We start from the raw sequence: 24498 nt of genomic DNA, 5'->3' as shown, positions 1-24498 counted from the left end.
GGTCCTTAGGCTTCACAGGCAAGCACTTAACCGCTAAGCCATCTCTCCAGCCCGTCCCAGAATGACTCTTAATCATGAGAGATGATTCTAGACTTTTAGACCAAAGACAATACCTGATACAAAAATGAATAAAAAGCCTTGGAAAACTGCACTTTTATTCCATTAGTTTTCTTGATATATTTTTCTACCCAGAATTGCCTGTACTTAAAAGCCTGAGCTTTAGAGTAGAAAGAAAATGAGTTTTAGTATAAGCAAATAAAACAATGGCCTGGGTAGTAGCAGAACCACTTGCTTACGGGGATGGGCTATGGGAGTCTCCATTTTGTAGGAGTCCTAGGGTAAACCAATTTGTGGGAGATTTCCTGGTATGCATTTCCCAGCAAGCAAATGAAGGCAATCTTGGTTGGTTGGTGGTAGGTCCTGAGTGGCTAAGGTGAGCCAACAAGGCTGTAGTTTCCCACTGTGCATTTCTTGCCATGCAAATAAAAGCTCTGTGATACTAGAGTGAACCTAAGTTTGTTTGGTTGTACCATTCTGATTTTTTGTGTTATTCTGCCCTTTGGGAGGCTTTTGGTTATTTTTTTTTTTTTTTTTTTTTCCTGTTTGGGAAGAGTTTTCTAGACAAGGTTTGTACTGGGGACCCATTCTCCCTCTGGTCTCTCAGAGCCTTCCCTCCACATAAAGTCGATATCTTTAAATCTTGTTCCTTGTCTACAATTAGTGTTATTTATTTTATTTAAACTTCTATTGAGTAAAACTTAGAAGTAGAATTTTAAAAACATTAGATTAAAAAAATATAACTTTAAAAAAATTCCAAAACTTTTTCAAATTAGTTATACCATTTTATATTTTCACCATAAATATATGAGAGTTCTGGTAATCTTGTATTCTAGATAATATCTGAAATCATCATTCTTTTAGTCTTAGATCCTCTAATGCATATTGTCAAATTTCATTTTCATGGTTTTATTTGCATTTTCCAGATTGTCAGTAATATTAAGGACTTAGCATGTGTTCATTTTCTACCTATTTATATTCTTTTGAAGAATTGGCTTTTCAAATCTGCTGGTTCATTTTGAAAAATTAAGGGGCTTGTAAGATGAGTCAGTCTATTAAAATACTTGCTACACAAGCATGAGAACCAGAGTTTGGAACTAAGGGGGTGGGAGTATGTTCAAGCAATCAGTCAGTTGAAGGTCCAAAGAGGTAACAAAGTGATGCCATACTGCCTGCTTTAGCAGAACCAGAATTCAGCATCTGACCCAATCTCATCCAATTAGTTCTCTCTCTCCCTAATCACATGTGCTGACCTCTTTCTGAGCCAGCCCCCTGAGCCCAGACCAATCAGCTGTCTCAGACTTATGTGAGCCTGAGGGTAAGGCCAGCTGCAGTAAGATTATAAATAGAGGCTTACTAGGTGGACATTGCCTTTTTTGGCTATTTATTTCTCCTGAACCTCCAGATCCCTTCTCTGGTACACCCATCATCTCATCCTGGCTAGGCTGATATGGGGATACCCCTATCCAGATGTGGGCTCCCTACTCCCTCCAGCATTCCTCATGGCAAGAGCTTCCTGTACTTTCTTCTCTTTCCTTCTCTTAATCTAATAAGGTCTCTCTAGGTCTTACCCTCTGGTCTATGGATTTGAAGTCTTTAAATCAATAAGATAAGGATCTGGGGATAGCCTAATTTTATTGGTGCATTAGTATATTTGTGTAATGGCAAGGAACCTCAAAATCCTGTTACAGATCCTTACCACCCAAATAAAGGCAAGGTCTGGTTCACATGACTCTAATCCCAGAACTGCAGAGCCTTAGACAGACTACCTGAGCCTCTGGATGAGTATTCTAGCTTAACTGGTAAGCTCTAAGTTCACTGAGAGACCCTGTTTCAAAATAATAAAATAGAGTGTGATTGAGGACGGTACCTGATGTGGTAGTTTGAATGGATAGCCCCCAGTATATTCAGGATTTTATTAAAGTTTATAATTTATATCTGTAGACACCTGATTGGAGGAGGTATCACTGTGGGTGGATCCTAGGGTCCAGCCTACGGTGTGGGGGTGGATTTGGAATTCCAGTCTAAAGATATGCAAAGTGACTAAGCCTGGCCTGGAGTTCCTAAGTGTACTTACTTATGATGCTGTGTGCTTTTTTTTTTTTTTTAAGTTTTTTGTCCATTTTTATTTATTTATTTGAAAGCAACAGACAGAGAAAGAAAGAGGCAGATAGAGAGAGAGAATGGATGCACCAGGGCCTCCAGCCACTGCAAACGAACCCCATATGTGTGCGCCCCCTTGTGCATCTGGCTAACGTGGGTCCTGGGGAACTGAGTGAGTCTGGAACTGGAGTCCTTTGGCTTCACAGGCAAGCGCTTAACTGCTAAGCCATTTCTCCAGCCCCTGTGTGCTTTTTGATGGTGGCTATTCTATTTCTGCTTGGATCTATGAAAGAAGACCAGCTTCTTCTGCCATTATGGTCCTTTCTCTGCTTCAATAAATTCCTTCTTTCCATAATTGTGACTTGTCAGGAAGTTTATTCCAGGGACCTGAAGCTGTCTGCTTCAAATAACATCTACCTTTGGCCTCTACACGTATAAGATGCACATGTGCACACAAAAAGTATTTACCACTATAGAAATATTCATTTTTTGTTTGTGTGAGTACCAGTTGATGTGTTAAAGTCAGAGAACATCTTTAGGTGTTGATCCTCTTTGTACATGTTGTTTTGAGGCCAGGTCTTTCATTACTTACCACTGTGACAGAGCATTGTCTTGTCACTACCTGCCTTCTTGCCATAGGTACACTGCAATTACAGATTCCTGCTACTGAGTATGGATTTTCCATGGTGTATTAGTCAGGGTTCTCTAGAGAAACAGAACTGATAGAATGAATTTTATTAAGAGGGCAGTTTATTGGGTTTATGGCAGTCCAATAAAAGCAATATGTAGGCTTCATAGTCAAGGAAACTGTTACCTGCTCAGTCCATGTGGCTGGATTCCTTAGCAGTCCCAATCTAGCACTGAAGGTCTGAAAGCTTCCTGGAAAGCCCTTTGTCTTCAGTCCATGCTGGAAAGCTGAAGAAACTTGCTTCCAGTGCCAAAGAAGGACAGCTGTACAGGAAATATACAAGTGTAAGTGAAGCACTCACCAGCAAGAAGCACTGGCAGCCAGGTGGGAGGAAGGGACTTTTTTATCCCAGAGCTTCCTTACATAAAGCCCTTCTCTGGGAGGGCAGTCCACTCTTTGGGAAGGACTCTCTGGATGAAGGACTTCATCCTTTAGTTAACCCTTCCTGGAAGAAACCTTAGAGATCCAATCAAGAGGAATGTTCATGGATTCTGTGTTGACAACAGAACTTAACCATCACATGTGGGTTTTGGGGATCCAAACTCAGGTGCTCAGACTTTATCCATTGATCCATCTCTCCTACCCAAGAAATATTTCATGTAGTATTAATACAATTTATTTGTATCAGCCTTTAAAGTTTAGTAAGATAGCATAGAGAAAAACAAAAATACAAAATTATACAATACTGTTTTATACACGCTTGTAGTAGTACATTTTCTGTATGAAGAATCGAAAAATGAACAAACAGTTCTCTTGATATTGAATAACATATAACACCTGTCAATGACCAACAAGGTGATCAGAGTTTGACATTAGGGAAGAAAGGTGTATAAGCATACCAAATGTCACTTCTTTTTTTTTTTTAATTTTTATTTATTTATTTGAGAGCGACAGACACAGAGAGAAAGACAGATAGAGGGAGAGAGAGAGAGAATGGGCGTGCCAGGGCTTCCAGACTCTGCAAACGAACTCCAGACGCATGCGCCTCCTTGTGCATCTGGCTAACGTGGGACCTGGGGAACCAAGCCTCGAACCGGGGTCCTTAGGCTTCACAGGCAAGCGCTTAACCGCTAAGCCATCTCTCCAGCCCACAAATGTCACTTCTAATAGCCGATATATATATATATATATATATATATATATATATATATATATATATATATATATGTATATATATATATATATATTTGAATAAATTGACTCTATACATAGCTTATGGGTACAAAGATGCTATCAGCAATATTACTGCAGAAAATTGACTTGTTTACTTATTTTGAAGATTACCTTTCATGGCTATTTGTAGTATTACTAGTAGAAGAAGCATAAGCAAATACAGAATATTCAGCTTTTACCTAGTTATTGTGCAACATATACTTTTGGGCTGCACAAACTGATGGATTTATTTTTGTTGTTGTTTTTTTCAAGGTAGGGTTTTACTCTAGCCCAGGCTGACCCGGAATTCAATGTGTAGTCTCAGGCTGGCCTCGAACTCTCTGCAATTCTCCTACCTCTGCCTCCCAAGTGCTGGGATTAAAGGCATATGTCACGATGCCTGGATTAATTGATGGATTATTTTTAAGCATAAATTCATTTAATCTTCCTCTCAGTATGATTGGTGAGGCAAACACTGAAATAGGATATTTCATCACTACATAGACACTACATTGATGACTGTAATTCTAGGTGGCCTATGTTTGCAAGGTCATTCTTGGTCATTAAATCACCTTTAACATGTTAAGTAAGATAGAAGAGGGAAGATGGAGAAATGTTTCTATAGAGACATGAAATTAACAAGGACACTCCCCAAGACTTAGTATTGGATGTTTATATAGTAAATAAGAAGCCATGTGAAACTTACAGAAAGTTGCAAAATCAGTGGGCATGGTGGCACATGCCTTTAATCCCAGCACTGAGGCTGAGGTAGGCTGCTTGCTGTAAGTTTGAGTCCCCCCTGAGATTACATAGTGAATTCCAGGTCAGCCTGGTCTAGAATGAAACCCTACCTCAGGAAAAAAGAAAGAAAGAAAGGTACAAAATCAAACTCAGAAAATCAAACATAGTGGAATTATATATCTTGGAGAATTTGCAAGTAATATAGAAAACTTAGCTAGTAACTGATGGAGGACTACTGAAATGGTATAGGTATAGAGTACCTCTTAATGTCTATGAAAATGGGTTGAAACAAGATAGAAGTGGTATGAAATAATCTCTTGTAATTGTGGAAAGGGAAATGAAGAAATGAGACAGTTTTATATAGATTGACAGATTTTATTTCTATAAATTAACTTCTAACAAAATAATTATGATTTAGAATATTGCTATTTTTCTTATTTCTAATTATTTACCAGTCAAAATAGAAAATAAGAATTGAGTTTTTTGGATCAGAGGAGGTAGTTAAGTTGAAAGAATACTTTCTTAGCATGCATGAATCTCTAGTACCTCTTAAACCAGATATGGTGCACATGCCTATAATCTCAGTATTCAAGGGTTAAAGGAAGGAGGGTCAGAACTTCAAGTTTATCTTGCACTACATAGAGAGTTTGATGCCAGCCTGAAACCACATGAGCCCAACATAAGGCTACATGAGAACCTGTCTCAAAAAATACAACATGTTTCATGTCAATTCCAATAAAATATAGTAGGCGTTATTGTTTTCATCAAGAGGAATGGAATTCTCATGTAAGTACAATCATTTTACATATTCAGTAGCTTACTCTGATGCTCTGAAATCTAAGCTTATTTTATCCTTTAATCAAAGGGGTTCAATTGACTGCTGATAATGCCTTTTCAGACCCACATCAACTATTTTTGCAGGGATTTTAGAATGAAAGGATGTGCAGGGTCCATTACTAAACCCTTTTCTCTTGAGTCTTTTTTGAATGCCTCCCTCATCCTATATTTCAAAGAGTAGGTAGGTTTATACTTTTCACTTTAAAAAGAAATAAATTCACTCCAGGAATCTAGAAGCAGCAAGAAACTTTATGTCATATGTGGGTATAATTCTGCTTTATATTATAATGAAGGTTGTTCAATAGACCAAGCTTGTACCAATTTTCCCAGGCTCTGCTTCTTACTTTTCTCTGCTCAATGTACTGAAGACCCTGGCCTCTGCAGGTTGTGCCACAGCCTCCGGTCAGGTGGATTCCATCAGTGTGAAGTATGGAATGAGTGTGGAAAGTGATTAGTGAGAGGAATCTAGGATGGTTGCTACTCTTTTTATGACACTAGAACATGTCTAACCATTGGAGATTCTGTGAACTTCCAGTTCCCAGTGTATAAGCCCATCATGGACCAGATGCTTCCACTATCTCTGAGCTTCACCCCCTCCACCTGCTCCCTCTAACCTCCATGCAATGTCAGCTCTCCCCTCCTCTTACTGACATTTAAATATTTTTTTGTCACTACCATTGCCTCTGAAAACCATTTCCTGTGTTAACTTTTCTAAATGCTTTAACCGTTTTGTGAGGATTGAATTACTTGAATTTAACACTTCTAATAAATATAATAATGATCTCTGACCTACTTTTCAAGTGAAAAGAGGATTTCTGGGTGGCATAAAACAAAAGAACAAAAAGTGTTAATCAAACATCATTGACAAATATAGGCTTTCCTTTTGAGTAATAAGTAACTTGTTAGTTATCAAATATTTTTTCTACTCTACCTCACCCCATTCTACTTTAATATTGGTATTTATATCCTTTATGTTTTTGTTATTATCTAATACTTTCTTATCAGAAACAACTTAGAATTTCCCAAATTTCAGAAGTCTCTTCTTAAAGGGAGAAATATGCTGATCACTCTGTATTTGGCACACTTAAGATTTTTTTTCCCTAAGGTGCTTACAAAATGATTATTTTTATTTGTTGTCCTTGTGTGATCAATATTGCTCAGAATTGTTGGTAAAATACTGGCATATGAAGCTTCACAACAGAACACATGTTCACTGAAATGGCTGATTGATTCAAAATAGGAGAGGATGAGTTTCAGGCCTTTAGTTGGGCTCATCATTGAACCTCACCAGCATTTTATCTATGTGAAGATCCACTAAATAGCAAAACAACACAAATGAAAAAACATATCCCAAAAGCAATAAAGAAGGATGAATAAAACCTTAGAAAGTACTTTCAGACGTTAACAGCAGAGTTCTGTTTGCCCAACTCTAGTTGTTGGAACTCCAGAGAAAGAGAGAGGGTGGAAAGCAATGGGTGCCTACAATGTATATAGCTGAGGCTGAGCAACAAAATTCTTAGTTCTCATTTGGGATTTGCATTGAAACTTTGGAAAAAATTCAACTAGAATACCTTCAGTAAAAGGTTTATTTATTTATTTATTTATTTATTTAAAGGGAAGCATTCAAATCTCAGAAAGAAGATGAGATTTTAATGAGCTTTAGACGGTGAGCTCAGTTCACCTCTACCTGAGTTCATAAACAGTTCCTCAGATGTAGTCTGTACTTTCACTGCTGTGGCTCAGGCAGTTGGATTATGTCAAGAGAGTTGGAATGAATAGTTATGAAGGCCATTTGTGAAATGGGAAGGAAAGCAGGGATAGCTGCAGGGACCTTCTGGAGATAATTATCTCTTGCAAATTTAGTAAAAATATTACTGAGTAAATGATCCTAAAAGAAGAGTGAATAACAAGGAGAAGAGAGAGCACAATATAGTTTCTCATGAAAGACCCATTACTTCCACTTCCAGTCAGATTGCTCAAGAATGGTTCCTGAAAAAGTGGGTCCATGAATTAGAAATTGAGGGATACATAGAATGTAAAACTTGTGAGAAAGACAGAACATTCAGTGAAAGAAAACAGCATAAATAGTGACATAGAAGTGAGAAAAATAGGTAAGTGAGAGTATAATAAGTAGCACATTTGTGTTTTATTCTAAGGGTCTTTTTGACACATTAATTATGTAACATGGGATAAGCTGAGAGTATCTTGAGTTCCTACGTAAGAATTTTAATAATTCAAATTTAAATGTCTGGGACATTATATTTTAATTGGATCTTACTCAAAATAGCAAGATTTGCTGCTGTTACCAAGGGATGGCAAAGTTATGTACACGAGAATATTGTTGAACTACTAGGCTGCTTCTGGAACAAATCCTCTTTGCTTTCAGTCTGTGTCAACATATGTAGGGCACACAACACAGCAGCGAGCATGGCCACACTGACGTTTGAGGTACTGCGTGTTGTTCTCTGCTCTTGGCGAGATTGCAGCATCACAGCTTGGAGGGTTGTGAATCATAGCCTGCATTTTAAGTTGTTTTTTTTTTTTTTAGCACTATAATTATCTAAATGAGCTTTGAAATTATGAGTTGGAGCTTCAGATTAGTCTCTGACTCTGCTATTATAAGGATAAATTTGGTTCAATACTTTATATATCTAAAAGGAAAAGAGCAATGCAGTTTGAAGATGGAGTTCAAATTCCCAGCACCTACCATTCTCCCATATAAGGAATAAACTAATACCTCCTGAACAAAGACCAGCAGGATAACCCTTAAATAATCACTGGTCAGGATCTATAGGCAATTGTTTCTAGGAGCCCCTGGGAATACCAAAATCTATAGATGCTCAAATTTCTTATATAAATTGGTAGATTATTTATATATATCCTCTATATACTGTCATCTTTAGATGTAATATCCAACTCCATGTGCATGTTATGTGAATGGTTTTATTGTTTATTGTTTGGGGAATAATGACAAAAATCTGTCCATATTCAGTGCAGATGAAATTCATAAAATATTTTTAAATTCAGAGTTGACGAAATCCAAGAGTCAAGGAATATAAAAGACCTTATTTGCATAAATTGAGCAAAGTTCAGTAATGGAGAATGCATATTCTAGGAAAGTATGGAGAATTCAGCAAGAGAGCATTAAAAGGGATTTGTTGCATATTCGGAATTATGTTGTTAGTTTCAGTAGGAATTACATGAAGCTTTGTTTTGAATAGTTTGCTGTAAGGAAACAGGATTAATTTTGTTATTGAACATCTTAATCTTACCTACAAGGAGGCATGACTGAGCCTTATTAGTAAAGAAGCAAGTCACTCATTTGAGCTAGGACAGGAGATGTCTGATCATGCTTGTGGTTTTGACAGTATTCTTAGATGCCCTTACTTAGCATGAATTCAGTATTCCCCCCCCCTTTTTTTTTACTTAATCCTTAAGGATTGCTGATAGTGGTGTTATGTTCTGTAAGTTGGTTTTTGTTTAGTAGAAGAACACAAAGGCTATTTAACAAGCCTTGTAAAGGCAAATTTCAGGTGAGCTTTTTCACTTGTGCATGCTAAGAATGGCTTCTTTCATAGATTCTATATTTATGTTGATATGTACATATATATGCAGTTTATGCTATACCTATTGACAATTTTGTTTTTAAATTTATTTTATGCACATTCTTTAGAAATTAGATTTTTTAAAATTCTTGATGCTTCTGTTACTAGATTCTATAGAATGGGCATATCAACTTGCTGAGGTATTTTTTCAAATTACTCTCCTAAAATTAAATGTTTAAGTTTTTATTTGGACTGTATTGTTGGAGTGTTTTTTTCTTCTTCTTCTTCTTCTTCTTGTTGTTTTCCTATTTCTTTTAATAGTTCTTGTTTTCAAACTTAAAATTTACATTTCATCTGGTTGTGCAATAGTCTTGTTTTTAATGAGTTTCTATAAGTTTTAGAGAATGAACATATTGTATGTGATATTTTGCCATTTTATAGTTCCAACTTTTCTATGACTTAATTATATTATGTGATCCGATCATTGTAATATTGAACTGTGAATCATATTGATTCATGGCATATTTTCGACTACATGCTCAAGTATTATGTTGGACATTAATTATATGTACATATTGTGATGTATCATTTCTACTTTGTAATAGTATTTCCCTCCTCAGGAGTTTTAAATTTAAATATGATATAATTTATTAATATTTTTCTTTATTGTCTGTATTTACCTGTGATAAAACAAAATCACCTCCCCTGATGACATGAAGTTCTCTAGCAGGACTATAACTTGCATGATTTTAGGTTTCATTTATTTGTTTGTTTTCAAGGTAGGGTCTCACTCTAGCCCAGGCTGACCTGGAATTCTCTAAAGAGTCTTAGGGTAGCCTCAAACTAATGGCAATCCTCTTTCCTCTGCCTCCCAAGTGCTGGAATTAAAGGCGTGTACCACCACACCTGGCTTATTTGGAATTTTTTGATGTTGCTGTTGTTTGTTTTGTTGTATGTTGTTTTTATTGCCGTTATTATGCTTTTTGAGACAGGATCTCATTTGGCAAAAACTGATCTTGATCTCACTATGTAGGGAGGATGATCTTGAAGGTTTGAGCCTCCTGCTTCCATGTCACTAATTAAAAATGCTGTCATTTTATGCATGATGCATGTGACACTATGCCATGCTGTGATATTGAGTATTAGATGAGAAAGTGAGAGAGAGAGAGGAGAGGAGAGAGAGATACTGACAGAGTTTTGAAATATGATTTTTTATTATTTTTATACTCAGTGAATACAGTCACATTGGTACCATTGTAGGTTCATTCATGTCCTACCCCCTCCCCTTCGCCCTCCGCCCCCCTCTCCCCCCTTCCCCCCTTCCCCCACTTCTCCTTGTTGAGGTATATGGGTCATGTATTGTGGAGTTAGCCCACAGTTATGGGTAGGAGAAATGTCTCTGCCTATCATGACCCAAAGTGTGGCTCTGACATTCTATCCAATCCTTCTTCGCAAAATTTCCCTGAGCCATGTTGGGTTCATTTTGGTTCCACTTCAGTGATAAGGTGTTGGGAGCCTCTGGGTCTCTGGATCTCTGATTTGGTAGGAATCGATTGTGCTCTGTGTTGATCTCCTTCACCCTTGTGCTGGTACCCCCTTCACCAAGCAAACAGCACCTTTGCTTGTTTTGCCAATTATACTTAGTTTCAGCTGGGGCCCTTTTGAGATAGGATGGGGTGGTTCTTTCCTTGGGATCTGCATCTATCTGATAAAGTGAAGCAAATTCTCCAAGGGTGAGTAAAGTTAGCACTAGACTCGTGCCCCCTTGTGCATCTGGCTAACGTGGGTCTTGGGGAGTTGAGTCCTTAGGCTTCACGGGCAAGCGCTTAACCACTAAGCCATCTCTCCAGCCCAGCTGTAGTATTTTTATATAAGTCATTTTGTTCTGTGATTTTAAACTTTTTTTCTAGGAAGCAGTATAGACTTTTTAAAACACAGCCTAAAGTATATCATAAGTTGCTGTTATTAAACACATAACATGATTTTCTTGTAAAATATTGATCATATATCCAGTAAATCTGAAGAAAAGCCATATTTTCTAATATGCAGTATATCCTCTTACATTTACCATAGCAGAATAATGATGTTTGTAATACCACTTTGGGTTTTTCTTTATTCTTATTCCAAATTTCTGTTTTATAAAAGCCAAAATTAAAGCATATTCCTGAATTTAAAAGAAATTCTTTGTATAAGTAATTTTCAATATGCTATTTTGTGCAGACTCTTATAGCAAATCATCTTTAAGATATTAGAATAATTTGGATCTACCTCTTTTAAACATTTTTATGAATGAAAATGAAGAGTATAAAATTATTTTATAGCATAACTGTATTGGCATGACAGGTTTTCCCTTTTATTCTGTTAACATGATATTTAACAGTAAGATTTTCTAATGTTAATTTTTTGTAGTCAGATGATTTACCATCCTTGAGTTCTTGGTAATTATGAATTGTTTTGAGATATTAAACTAAATACTTATAATTTCTGTTTGTAAATATGATAAACCTTAATATTTTATTTCTGATGTATCTTTATCTGTTTTTACAAAAAAATAGCTAAGTCTATGTGTGGTGGTAGACACCTTTAGTCCAACCACTTGAGAGGCTGACATAGGAGAATGTGCATTTGAGGCCATCCTGGTGCTATAGAATGAGTTATGAGGGGCCTGGGCTATAGTAAAACCCTGCCTGAAAGTAAATAAACAAATAGAGTTGTATTTTTTAAATGCAATTTTTTTCTTTTATTCTGTAGTTATTTGCTTAAGATAAATCATCTGATATTAATGTTTTTGCAAGTCTTCCATTTACTACTTGGCCTGGCTAGTCACTATTCTCATTTAATATTGGAACTGGTAAAATTTAAGCATTCACTCATTATTGAAATTGTTATTACATACTACACATTCAATTTTTGAAATGTTTTGTCCACTTCATTAACGTTTTAAAACAAACATTGATTTTTTTTTCTAGTGTCTAAAATGATCTTTATTCATTATGTTGTGGCTTTGATGGAATTCGATAGTGGTTTGTTAAATGAATCTTAAAATACTAGTTTTGAACATGTTAGTTCTTATATTTTTGGATTTCAAAAACTATTTAATTATTTTTATCTTTATCATTTGTTTAGTTTTCCTTCTTTCTCTTTACTCCTATCCATTAAGTATGAATATTTTTTCCTAAATTACACTCACAAGTCTGTAACTTTTCAAGTACTGCTTAAACTACATTATAATCAGTACTTTTAGTGAAGTTCTGTTTTTGATATATTGTAAAACTTTAATTTTTTTTAACATGAATGATTCAGATTTTTAAATTTAAATGTTATTGTTCATTTTAATACATGAACATTTTGCAAATTGGTGGTATTACCATGGGTTCATTCTCTTTTTGCCCCTGCTCCTCTTATCCCATTCCCATGAAGGCCCTGTTCGGTGGACTATCCATAGTCATCATGGGGTCATGGTTCTCTTAGTTGTTGTGGGGAGGACAATGTCTCACAATAGACTACCACAATGTGGCTCTTCCATTCCTTTAAAAAAATTATGTTCATTATTATTACTATTATTATTAATATTTCATATTGATATGTCATCTTATTTCCTTCATCTCTGCCTCCATTCCATTGGGGTTGCAGGTATTCCCTTCGGGGTTGTGGTTTATGTGTTGGGGGAGCAAGAGTCAGTCCACTAAATCCTGGATTATCAGGAACAGCATGGAAGAAACACTTGCTCATCTCCCTAATTCCTTTGTGGATTCAGCCGTGGCTTGGCTGAAGTCCTCAGGCCATTGTTGGACATTTTCTCCCAGCAGTTCATGTAGCGCTTTCCAGCACTAGACAGGCTGTCAGGCGACTGGCCTTCTTTTGAATTCTAGCCATGAGTCTCCATGCTCTGTGTCCATAGCATACAGTTTCTTCAGCAATAAGGTCTTAGCTTTTGCCTCAGTCAGGTAATCAAGTGCTTTGCAGAAAGCTCTCTTGATTTGGGGACCTAGTAGGTTTCTCTGATGGACAGCTTAGTGTGGGTAGCAACCAATCTCTTATAGTGGGAGTTTCAGGTCAGAGACAGAAACAAAATTTTCTCTTAAGCTTAGACTTCATCCTACCATCACCCCAGGACCCCTACTTTTCAGGTGCTCCACCATTACTACTTTTGAGGGTTATTTATGCTATCTCCAAGGATAAAGGCTTGTATGGTATCAGCTCATTTTGGATTTAATTTTGTGTTTCTTACCTCCTCCTTCTCCCCCAAACCCTTCTCTCCCTATTGTCTTGGCTTTAAGTTGCCTATCAGGTGTATCAGCAACTCAAGCAGGCCCATCTTAGGATCTGAAGATAAATGATACCATATGGCATTTGAATTTCTGTGATAGTATGAGTTTGCTGAATATGATCTGTTCCAAGTATATTCATTTTTCCACAAATTTCATTGCATTGTTTTTCTTACTGCTTAGTAGAATCGCATTGTGTAAATATACCAAACTTCATTAACCATTTATCCAATGATGGGCATCTGGGTTGATTCCAGTCCTTACCTATAAGCAATTGATCAGCTATAAACATTGTTGAGCAAATGTCTCTGTATTGTTTCATGGAGCATTTAGGACAAATGCCCAGTAAAGGAATAACTGTGTCTGTTGGTAGCTCTGTGTTCATCCTTTTTCAGGAATCTCCAGGTTTATTTCCACAGTGGTTGTACAAGTATACTTTCCCACCAAGAGTGAATGAGGGTTCCTTTTTCCCCAAATGCAGCATTTCTTATTGTTATATTAAAAAAAAATGCCGGCTGGAGAGATGGCTTAGCGGTTAAGCGCTCGCCTATGGAGCCTATGGACCCCGGTTCGGGGCTCGGTTCCCCAGGTCCTACGTTAGCCAGATGCACAAGGGGGCGCACGCGTCTGGAGTTCGTTTGCAGAGGCTGGAAGCCCTGGCGCGCCCATTCTCTCTGTCTCCCTCTATCTGTCTTTCTCTCTGTGTGTCTGTCGCTCTCAAATAAATAAATAAAAAATTAAAAAAAAAAAAGCCATCCTTACTGGTATAAGGTGGAATCTCATGGCTGTTTTAATTTGCATCCTCTAATGGCTAGGTATGCCAAACATTTTCTTAGGTGTGTGTTAGCCATTTGTATTTCTTCCTCTGAGAACTCCCTATGCCATTTTTGGAGTGGGTTACTTAATTTTTATTTTTATTTTTTGTTCCTTATAGATTGTAGATAATAGGGTTCTGTCAGTGGTATATCTGGCCTTGATTTTCTCCCATTCAGTGGGTAGTCTATTGGCTCTGCTTATAGTATGTCTGTACAAAAGTTTCTTACCTTCAGAGATCCCATTGGTTGAGTTATTGTTTAATTTCCTGGACTCCTGGGGCTTTGTTCAGGAAGTCTTTCCCCACTCCTATATCATGGAGAGTGCCTCCTAATTTTTCTTCCAGTAGGAGAAGGGTTTTAGGTCTTATATTGAGGACTTAAATCCATTTGGAGTTGAATTTTGTTTATGGAGAAATGAATGGGTCTAGTTTTGTTTTTCTACATACGCTTATGCAATTTGCTCAACACCATTTGCTGAAGATGTCTTTTCTCCCATCTACATTATTGGCACCTTTGTCAAAGATCAAGTTGCCATAGTTACTTGACCTAAGGTCTGAGTCTTCAATTATGTTCCATTGGTCTATGCTTCTCTTGTTATACCATAACCATGCTGTTGTTGTAGCAACGGCTTTATTATTTGCTTTAGGTATGTTATATAACTATAGGTGTGGCATTACCTCCAGAGGTTCTCCCCCGGCGCCTGAGGATATGTTTGGATATCCGAGGCCTTCTCCAATTGCATATGAATTTTGCAATCATTTTTCAATCTTTGTGAAGAAACATCCTGGTATGTATATTGTTATTGCATTAAATCTGTATATTGCTTTTGGTAGAATTGCCATTTTCCCAATATTAATTCTATCTATCCAGGAGCATGGGAGGTAGTTTCATTTTCGCAAGTCTCCTCCATTTCTTTCTTGTGCTTTTATAAAAATGTGTTCACTATATACGTCTTTCACTCTCTTTGGTTAGTATTATTCCAAGGTATTTAATTATTTTTTGTTGCTATTGAAAATGAAATAGCCTCACTTATTTCTTCCTCTGTATATTTGTCCTTTGCATATAGAAAGGCTACTGATGTTTGGGCATTGATTTTGCATCCCCCCACTTCACTAAAGGAATTAATCACTTTTAGAATTTTTTTAAAATTTATTTATTTATTTATTTGAGAGTGACAGGCAGGGAGAGAAAGAGGCAGATAGAGAGAGGGAGAGAGAATAGGCATGCCAGGGCCTCCAGCCACAGCAAACACAACTCCAGATGCAAACACCCTCTTGTGCATCTGGCTAACGTGGGTCCTGGAGAATGGAGCCTCAAAACCAGGGTCCTTAGGATTCATAGGCAAATGCTTAACCGCTAAGCCATCTCCAGCCCTAGTTTTAGAATTTTTTTAAATAATGTATTGTGTTTTATTTTATTGCAAATGATCTTTTTATTTAAAGTATACTCTTTCTTTCATTTTTTTAAATTGTTCTTTTTATTTTATTTTAGCCACTTAAAAATATAAACTTCATTAAGTTGAAAGTCAGTTCATAAACAAGCAACAAATCAAATGTGGCTTATAGCCCAGTTTGCCAACTCCTACTAGAAAACAGATAAAATGCTTTCCATAACATATTTATGAATTATCTATTAAGAATGTAACTTCTTGATAAACCTAGGTGTTTTTTTCCCAAGGTTTTTAGTTTTCTTCTTTTTTTCCTTATTATTGTTGTTGTTGTTGTTCTTAACAAGATATCTTATATGGATACATAATGTATTGGTACCCTCTTTTCCTCATCCCTGCTCCATTCCACTGGGTACACTCCTCTGTAGGGTTGTAGGTATTTCCCATGGGGTTGTGGTTTATGCATTGTGGGAACAACAGTCTTGGGGGGAATGAATCCCTCTGGGCATGATGTCTCAACCTGTAGCTGTTACAATCTTTTAACCTTCTCCATAAAATTCTCTGAGCTGTGGTGGGTGAGTTTTAAGTCTACTTCAGTGATGAGCTTCTGGGAGCCTGGATCTTTACTTTCTTAGTTGTGCCATTCCATATTAATTTCAAGATCATTTTTCCAATTTATGTGCAGAATGATGCTGGTATTTTTTATTGATTTTACATTAAATCTGTATATTGCTTTTTGTAGACTTGCCATTTTTACAATATTCTACCTATCCAGGAGTATGATTGGTCTTTAAATCTTCTCAAGTTCACCTTGAATTCTTTCTTGAGTTTTTAAATATTTTTATTACATAGTTCTTTCACATCTATGGTTAGTATTATTTCAAAGTATTTTTTGTTGCTTCTGAAAATGGAAGAACCTCATTGATTTCTTTCTCTGTATATTTTTCCTTTGCATATAGAAAAGCTACTGACTTTTGTATATTGATTTGTATTCTGCCACTTTACTTAAGGAATTACTCACCTTTAGAACTTTTGAGATGGAGACTTTTGGGTCACTTATGTGTAGGACTTCTTCCTTTCCAATTTGAATGTCTTGTATTTCTTTCTCCTGTCTTATTGCTTGGGCATAGTACTTCTAGTGCTATGCTGAAGAGCAGTGGTGAGAGTGGGCACCCTTGTCTTTTTCCTGATCTCAATAGGAACTTCTTGAGTCTTTCCCCATTACTTATTATTTGGGCTTTAGGTGCTTTATATATAGCCTTTATTGTATTGAGATATAAACTGCCCATGCTTATTCTTTCTAGCATTTTGATCATGAAGTGGTGTATTTTATCAAAGGCCTTCTCTGCATTAATTGAGATGATCATGTTGTTTTTATGGTTCTTTTTTTTTTAATGTGGTGTATTCCATTGGGCAGTTTCCTTATTTTAAATCATCCCTGCATCCCTGGGATGAAGCCTACTTGATCGAGGTGGATACTGCTTTTGATGTGTTCTTTAATATGGCTTGTAATGATTTTTTTGAATTTTTTTTATTGACAAGTTCCGTGATTATAGAAAATATCCCATGGTAATACCCTCCCTCACCCCACTTTCTCCTTTGAAATTCCATTCTCCTCATCTCAATCAGTATTACTTTTATTTTGATGTCATGATCTTTTCCTCCTATTATGATGGCCTTGTGTAGGTAGTGTCAGGCACTGTGAGGTCATGGATATCCAGGCCATTTTGTGTCTGGGGGGAACACATTGTAAGGAGTCCTACCATTCCTTTGGCTCTTACATTCTTTCCACCACCTCTTCTGCAATAGACTCTGAGCCTTAGAAGGTGTGATAGAGATATTGCAGTACTGAGCACTCTGGTCACTTCTTTCCAGCACCATGATGCCTTCTGAGTCATCCCAAGGTCACTGCCATCTGAAAAGAGAAGATTCTCTACCAAAAATGAGAATAGCATCAGTATAAGGGTATGAACATTTATAGAAGTACATTCTGGGCAGTTTGATAACCATAGTATATACATTTAGCCAGACAGCAGCAAACATTACACCCCTAGGTCTCAATAATACCTGGATATTTGCTTCTAAATTCACCAGGATATAGGCCTATCGTTTTCTTTTCTTGTTGTATCTATGTTTGGTTTCAGAATTAGGGTGATGCTAGCTTCATAAGAGGAGTTGGGGAGGAATCCCTATTCTCCAATTATGTAAAACAGTTTGAGAAAAATTTGTTTTAGTTCATCAATAAAGGTTTGATAGAATTTGGCTGAAAAGCCATCTGGTCTAGAATTTTCTTTTGGGGGATGTTTTTATTACCTTTTCAGTCTCCACAGATGTGGTATGTTTGTTTAGGAGATTAATCTGCCCTGAGTTTACTTTTGGTAGGTGGCATGTGGCCAATAATTCATCCATTTCTTGTAGATTATCCAATTTTGTGGAGTAGTGATTTTGGAAGTATTCCCTGATGATTATTCCAATTTCATTTATGTCTAGGACCTCTCCTTTTTCATTTTTGATTTGTTAATTTGATACCCACCCCTCTCTTTTGCTTGATCAAAATAGGCACTGGTTTATCAATCTTGTTTTCTGTTCCAGAGAACCAGCTCTTCATTTCATTGATTTTTAAAATTGTTTTCTGAGTTTCTAATTCATTATTTTCTGCTTTGATCTTGATTATTTCTTTCCATCTGGAGCTATATGGTTTGATTCCTCCCTTTTTTCAATGCTTTTAGTTAGACAGGTTATTAATTTAGGATCTACTGTCTTTGTTATAAAGGCATTTAGTGCTGTGATTTTTCCTCTTAGGAGTCCCATTGAGTCCCATAAGATGGTAAGTTGTGTTTACATTATCATTCAGTCCCACCAATTTTTACAATTTCTTTTTTGATTTTCTTCATAACCCATTTCTTTGTTTAAAAGTTTGTTGTTTAGTCTTCAGGAGCTGGTAGAGTTCTTGATCTGTCTCTTACTAATTTCTATCTTGAAAGCATTGTGATATGGTATGATGCAAGAAGTTACTTCAATTTTCCTGAATTTATGGAGGCATCATTTCTGGCCATAATGTATGGTCTATTTTGGAGAAGGGCCCAAGGGCTGCTGAGAAGAATGTCTATTCTTTAGAGTTGGGGTGGAAAGTCTGTAGATGTCTGTTAGGTCTAGGTCATCTATGGTATTGTTGAGCTTTATTATTTCCCTGTTGATCTTCTGCTTTGATGATCTATCGATTGATGATTGTGGCATATTGAAGTCCCTGACTATAATGGTCTTGGTGTTTATTTCTGGTTTCTTATTAGTGTTGGGGCTTGACAGGCCCTGGCGTGAGGCTGTGTGGCTTTTGACCTTTAGGCTTGTGCTTCTCTCTCTCTCTCTCTCTCTCTCTCTCTCTCTCTCTCTCTCTCTCTCTCCTTGGGCCTGTGAAGGCAGGCCAGCTTCTGCTGACATTTATGGAACTTCCTTTGGATCTGTAGGCTTAGATAAATATCTCTTCCTCCATAACTGTGCTTGGTCTGGAACTTCATCTCAGTGAGTCTGAAGCTGTCTGATACAGAACTTGGTACCGAGGAGTAGGCTGAGATGAACCTGACCATGTGGATGTTGATCTTTTGGAACCTTTGTTTTGGAGAAATAGGCATGGACTTGGTGCTTACAACTAAAGGTGCCTTCTGGAGTGGTAAGCCACATTTTATGGACTATTCTGATGACAGTCTGAGAATGCTAAGTACAGATAACATTAAACTTCAAGGCTTGGCTTTTGAGCTTTCTAAGGGGAAGGAAAAACTACAGAGGACTTTGTTGGAACTGGGCTACTGGCATAAGGGCTGGCTGTTTCCTGCTACCCAGACCCAGAGAGTTTGATTAAGGTTAAGTTTGTAATGGACTGATGTGCTTGGCTAGAGGTATTGGACTGAGAGATTTAAGATTTTAAATTTAACTTTAAGCAAGTTAAATTTACTGGCACAGTGACTGGCTTTAGATTACTGAAGCTGCTATTGTCAACACATTAGCAATCTTAAGGGTGGTCCAGTTGCTTTACCATGTAAAGGATGCCTGAGGGAAGACTATCATAGAAATAAAAACACTTTGGATGGTGGTTGAGTTTGCATTGTGTTAGTCTCTCCTTGCTATGCCTTATACCAGTTAAAAATGTTTAAATGTTAGAAGTGCTTAACTTGTTTGATTTTACAGGTCTTAATATCTGAAATTGGTCAAGGCTGTGAGGATTCAGTTGTTTATTTGTTTATAGTTCACATTCTGCAGCCACCTGGCCAGAGGCAATGTCACTAGGTGGATCTTAAGGTGTGGTGGTGGGTTTCAGATTTCAATCTAAAGATATACAAAGTGTGCCTACCAGGAGTTTCTGAAGTGTGCTGTGGATTTTGGCTTTATCTTCTTATCAGTTGATACTTTCTCCTGGGCCTGTTGGGCATCTGCACAGGCTGGGGAGAAATCTAAACATTCCATTAGTCATATGCTTCAATGTTTTGCCACTCTCGGGCTACCTGATCAAGTAAAAACAAATAATAGCCTCTGCTTTGTAAGTCAAAACTTTACAAGTTTCCTAGAGATGTGGCAAATTACACATGCCACAGGCATTCTATATAACCCTCGAGGCCAAGCTATCATTGAAAGATATAACCAAACACTTAAATCACAATTACAAAAACAAAAGGGGGAATCACTACCCCCCCATGATCAGATAATGAAAGTATTATTCAACTTAAATATTTTAAATTTTTCTAGAAATGAAAAAAATGTCTCCATTCCAAAAACATTGGTCATCCTGTCATGTAAACCTCGATTAGGGTCAGATAGAGAGACACATTGACTGGGGCCTGGAGAGGACCAGACCGAATCCTCACAGCAGGGTGAGGATTTGGATGTGTCTTTACTCAAGATAAAAAAAGACCCATTGGATACCAGCAAGGGACCTAAAATATTTGTTCCAACAAGGGGACACTGACAACCACTTCTCCAGGGAGTATCCCACTCCTGAGGACTGTTCCTAAAATGCTCTTCACCCTACTAAACCAAACAATTCCCTTCGTTACAGAGGATTGCTGGCTTTGCCTCCTATCTGTGCCTCCCTGGCTGCTTGCAGTAATCACCAATGATACAACTACTCAGCCACCTTCCTCATCTCCATCCAGATTTTCCCAATGTCTCCTTACTCATTGGGTTTGTAATAACCACAGGCATGTCCACTGGGACAGCTGGGATGGGTATGGCATCCCATCTCTACAGAACCTCTCTCTCCAGTTGATCACTGACATAAAAGCCATGTCCAGTACTACCCTTGATCTCCAACAACAGCTAGATTCCCTGGCTGAGGTAGTCCTACAAAACAGGAGGGGACTAGACCTACTAACTGCCAAAAGAGGAGGCATATGCTTGTTTTTAACAGGAAAAATGCTGTTTCTATGCCAATAGATCAGGAATCACTGAAGACAAGATCAAAAGACTTCAAGAGGACCTGGAGAGGAGATGGCAGGACCTCCAGGACAACCCACTGTGGATGGGCTTGCATGACTTCTTACCCTACCTCCTTCCTCTTCTTGGACCTCTTCCTCTCCTTCTTCTTACTGTTGGGTCTTGTGTAATTAACAAAATTACACAATTCATTCACCAGAGGCTACAGGCAATAAAACTCCATCAGGTTGAGATACATTACCACACTGGCAACTCAAAATTAAATTCCTCATGTGACCCACTGCCACCTCCTCTGCCCTCCATGTGACCAATGATGGGTAGTATCTCAGACTGACTGAGACAGGCCATGGAGTGGGATCTCTGCAAGCTATACACCTGGTACCCAGTGATGGGTAAGATCCCCAGAGGGGCACAATCTAAGACAGGGGCCATGCTGACTAATGCTCTTACAAAAACAAAGGGGGAGACGTTGGGCCTTGAAAGGCCTGGGTGTGAGGCCTAGTGGAACTTCCTGATCCTAGCTAAAGTTTGGCGATCTGCATCTGGCCAGTTATGTCTCAGCAGGGTGCCAAATAGCCTGTGGTCTGCTGCTTCCGCGTAGCAGTTTGAATTTCCACATGTGCGCGTGTGCTTTGGACCAATCATCTCAAAAGTCACGGTTTACTATTGGCCCTTACCTCTCCCTCCCATTCTAAAATCTCCACCCTCATTTTTAACATTATATAAGTAACTGCTTGTAACAATAAAGCGAGTTCCTGCTTTGATGAGACTTCCGGCTTGGTGGTGTGTGCCTTGCCATCGACACTCATCCTCCTCCTCAACCCATTGGGAAGAACCAGCGGGCCTGGTCCTTCCTCAGCACTACCCACTGGGGGAGCCCGGCAAAGTAGGTTTTGTTTATAAACTGTGGTGCACCTGTGTTTGGTACATATAGATTTATGATTGTGATGTGTTCTTATTGGATCATGCTGTTGATGAGTAAGAAGTGGCCCTCTTTGTACTTTATGATTACTTCTGGTTTCACATCTATTTTATCAGATATTAATATAGCAACACCTGCTTGTTTGCTTGTTTTCTTTTTTATTTCTATTTGTTTGGAATATCATTTTCCATCCTTTCACTCTAAGGAGGTGTCCATCTTTAGTGGTGATGTTAGTTTCTTGAAGACATCAGATACAAGGGTCCATTTTTTTGATCCACCCTGATAACTTTTATTTTTGATGGGGGCATTTTGTTCTTTTTTGAACCTGGTCTGTTTTTGTTATTGTGATCTTCTTGTTGGCTTTTCAGATTGGTTGTTTGAATGTTATATATGAAATATTTCCTCAAGTATTCTCTGTAGGTTTGCTTTATTGTTCATATAACCATAGAATTGACTATTTTTTATGGAAGGTTTTCCTTTCACCATGTATTATGATGGATACTTTTGCTGGGTAGAGTAGCCTAAGTTGGAAGTCATAGTTTTTTAGACTTTGAAGTGTTCCATTCCAGGTTCTTCTGTACTTCAGGGTTTCCATTGAGACCTATGAGGTAATTTTGATGTAGATGTCTTTGTATGTTGTGAGTTGTTTCTCTCTTGCTGCTTTTAGCACTCTGTTTTCATTGTTATTTATTTATTTATTTTTTATTTTTATTTTTATTTTTTTTAGGTAGGGTTTCACTCTAGCTCAGACTGACATGGAATTCACTATGTAGTCTCAGGGTGGCCTTGAGAATTTGTGGTGCTCTTCTTACCTCTGCCTCCCAAGTGTTTGGATTAAAGGCATGCGCCACCACACCCAGCAATGGTTTTAACTGTGATGGTCCTAGGAGAATTTCTTTTTTGGTCCTGTCGATTTGGTGTACAGTGGGCTTCTTGTATCTGGATGGGCCTCTCTTTTGAGAGATTGGAAGTTTTTTCTTCAAAAATTTGATTGAATATGTTCTTTCTGCCTCTGGCCTGGATTTCCTGTCCTTCTAGTGTACCCATAATCCAGATGTTTGGTCGTTTTAGGGTATCTCACTGTTCCTTTGTATTCTGTTCACATGAGATTTTGAACTTAGCAAAGTTTTTGGTCACCCAATCAATTTCTTCTGTCTTATCTTCCAAGTTAGAGGTTCTATCTTCTGCATGAGCAGGGGTACAAGGACCAGGGAATGTTATAACCTACTGCCAGTGTTTGGCACACTCTCCTGCTGATGTTGTCCATCTGATGTTGGCCAGGAAGTGTAGTTCACCCTCTGCTCATGCCATCATTTCCTGCCATAATGGAGCTTTGTCTCAAGTCTGTAAGCCAAAATAAACCTTCCCCCTACCCAACCACAAGCTGGTCAGGTGATTTCTGCAAGCAATGCAAACCTGACTGCAAAAGAAGGTAATTTATATGACTGCATCATTCTACTTGGGTAGTTACTTTTTCAACATATTAATGATATTATTCTATTTTCTATTGTGTTTTTCTTGCTTTTGAAATATTTTGTTCTAAATTGCAATACTTTGTGTGTGTTACGATTTTTTTTCGGAACTGCTTTTGGTATCTCCTTTTTATTTTATATTTAGTAATGTTCTATAGAATGAGTTCAGGTGGAACCATTTTTATTCACATTTTAAAAACGTATTGTGGCTCTTTAATCTCTGTCTTTGTGCCTTTAAGTTGCAGTATGGAAAAGTAAGCTTTTGTTGCTTTTTGATATTACCTTAATTTGGCCTCTGCTTTTCTCCACTTGGAACTTTGTTAGAGACATAGTGAAGCATGTATTCTAGCCTTACCTCTCTTAAGTTTGATTTTTTAATTTATTATATTTTTAATTCACCTATTATCTTATGTGACCTCTGAAAAGGGCTATTTAACATACATACTGAAATTTTATAATATAAAAATGCACAACATAAAAATACAAAATGTATGTGTCTAAAATGTACAATTTATAAACATGCAGCTCCATTCATATTATGAAGACATCATGTATCCGCTTTCCAGGTTAAAAACATAGTGAGTCCCTATAAGGGCTCCCTCATTACTACTCTTTTTAATAACTCTCTATTGCTATTCCCTTCATTATTTTAGTTTTGTACTTTTACATTAATATAATAATAAAGTATTTATTCCTGTGTACATGGTTCCCATAACTTACCATTTCTTCATGTGACTCTACTTTGTGACACACACTGGTAGTTCAATTGTTTCATTGTATAATAATACCACAGTTTATTTTTCATTCCAATGATAATGAATATATATGCTGTTTCCAGGGCTACTTTGAACAATGTTAAAGTACAAACATATTGTAGCAGACAGCTTGAGATTTGTTGAGATAAACTTCCAGACCAGGCACAGATATGGAGGAAGGGATTTATTGAATCTTGCAGATCCAGGGGAAGTTCCATAATGACCGAAGAAGTTGCCTGCTTTCACAGGATCAAAGAGAGAAGGGGAGAGAGAGAGAGAAAGAGGGGGAGGGAGGATGAGGGAGGGAGGGAGAGAGAGATGGTGGGGAGGGA

General features: G+C 37.5%; 1 protein-coding gene and 1 pseudogene across 1 annotated transcript in view; both read left to right on the top strand.

Annotated features, from left to right (window-relative positions):
• The window catches only part of Gpm6a (glycoprotein M6A), a 376173-nt gene that overhangs the window by 107995 nt on the left and 243680 nt on the right, over positions 1-24498 (top strand). The gene's annotated exons all lie outside the window — the stretch shown is intronic.
• The window catches only part of LOC101611102, a 91090-nt pseudogene continuing 74597 nt past the window's right edge, over positions 8006-24498 (top strand).

This window comes from Jaculus jaculus, chromosome 1 (genome assembly GCF_020740685.1).
Source record: "Jaculus jaculus isolate mJacJac1 chromosome 1, mJacJac1.mat.Y.cur, whole genome shotgun sequence".
NCBI classification, from domain to species: domain Eukaryota; kingdom Metazoa; phylum Chordata; class Mammalia; order Rodentia; family Dipodidae; genus Jaculus; species Jaculus jaculus.
Note: the sequence above shows the minus strand (reverse complement) of the source record. Positions and strands in the feature narration are given on the sequence as shown.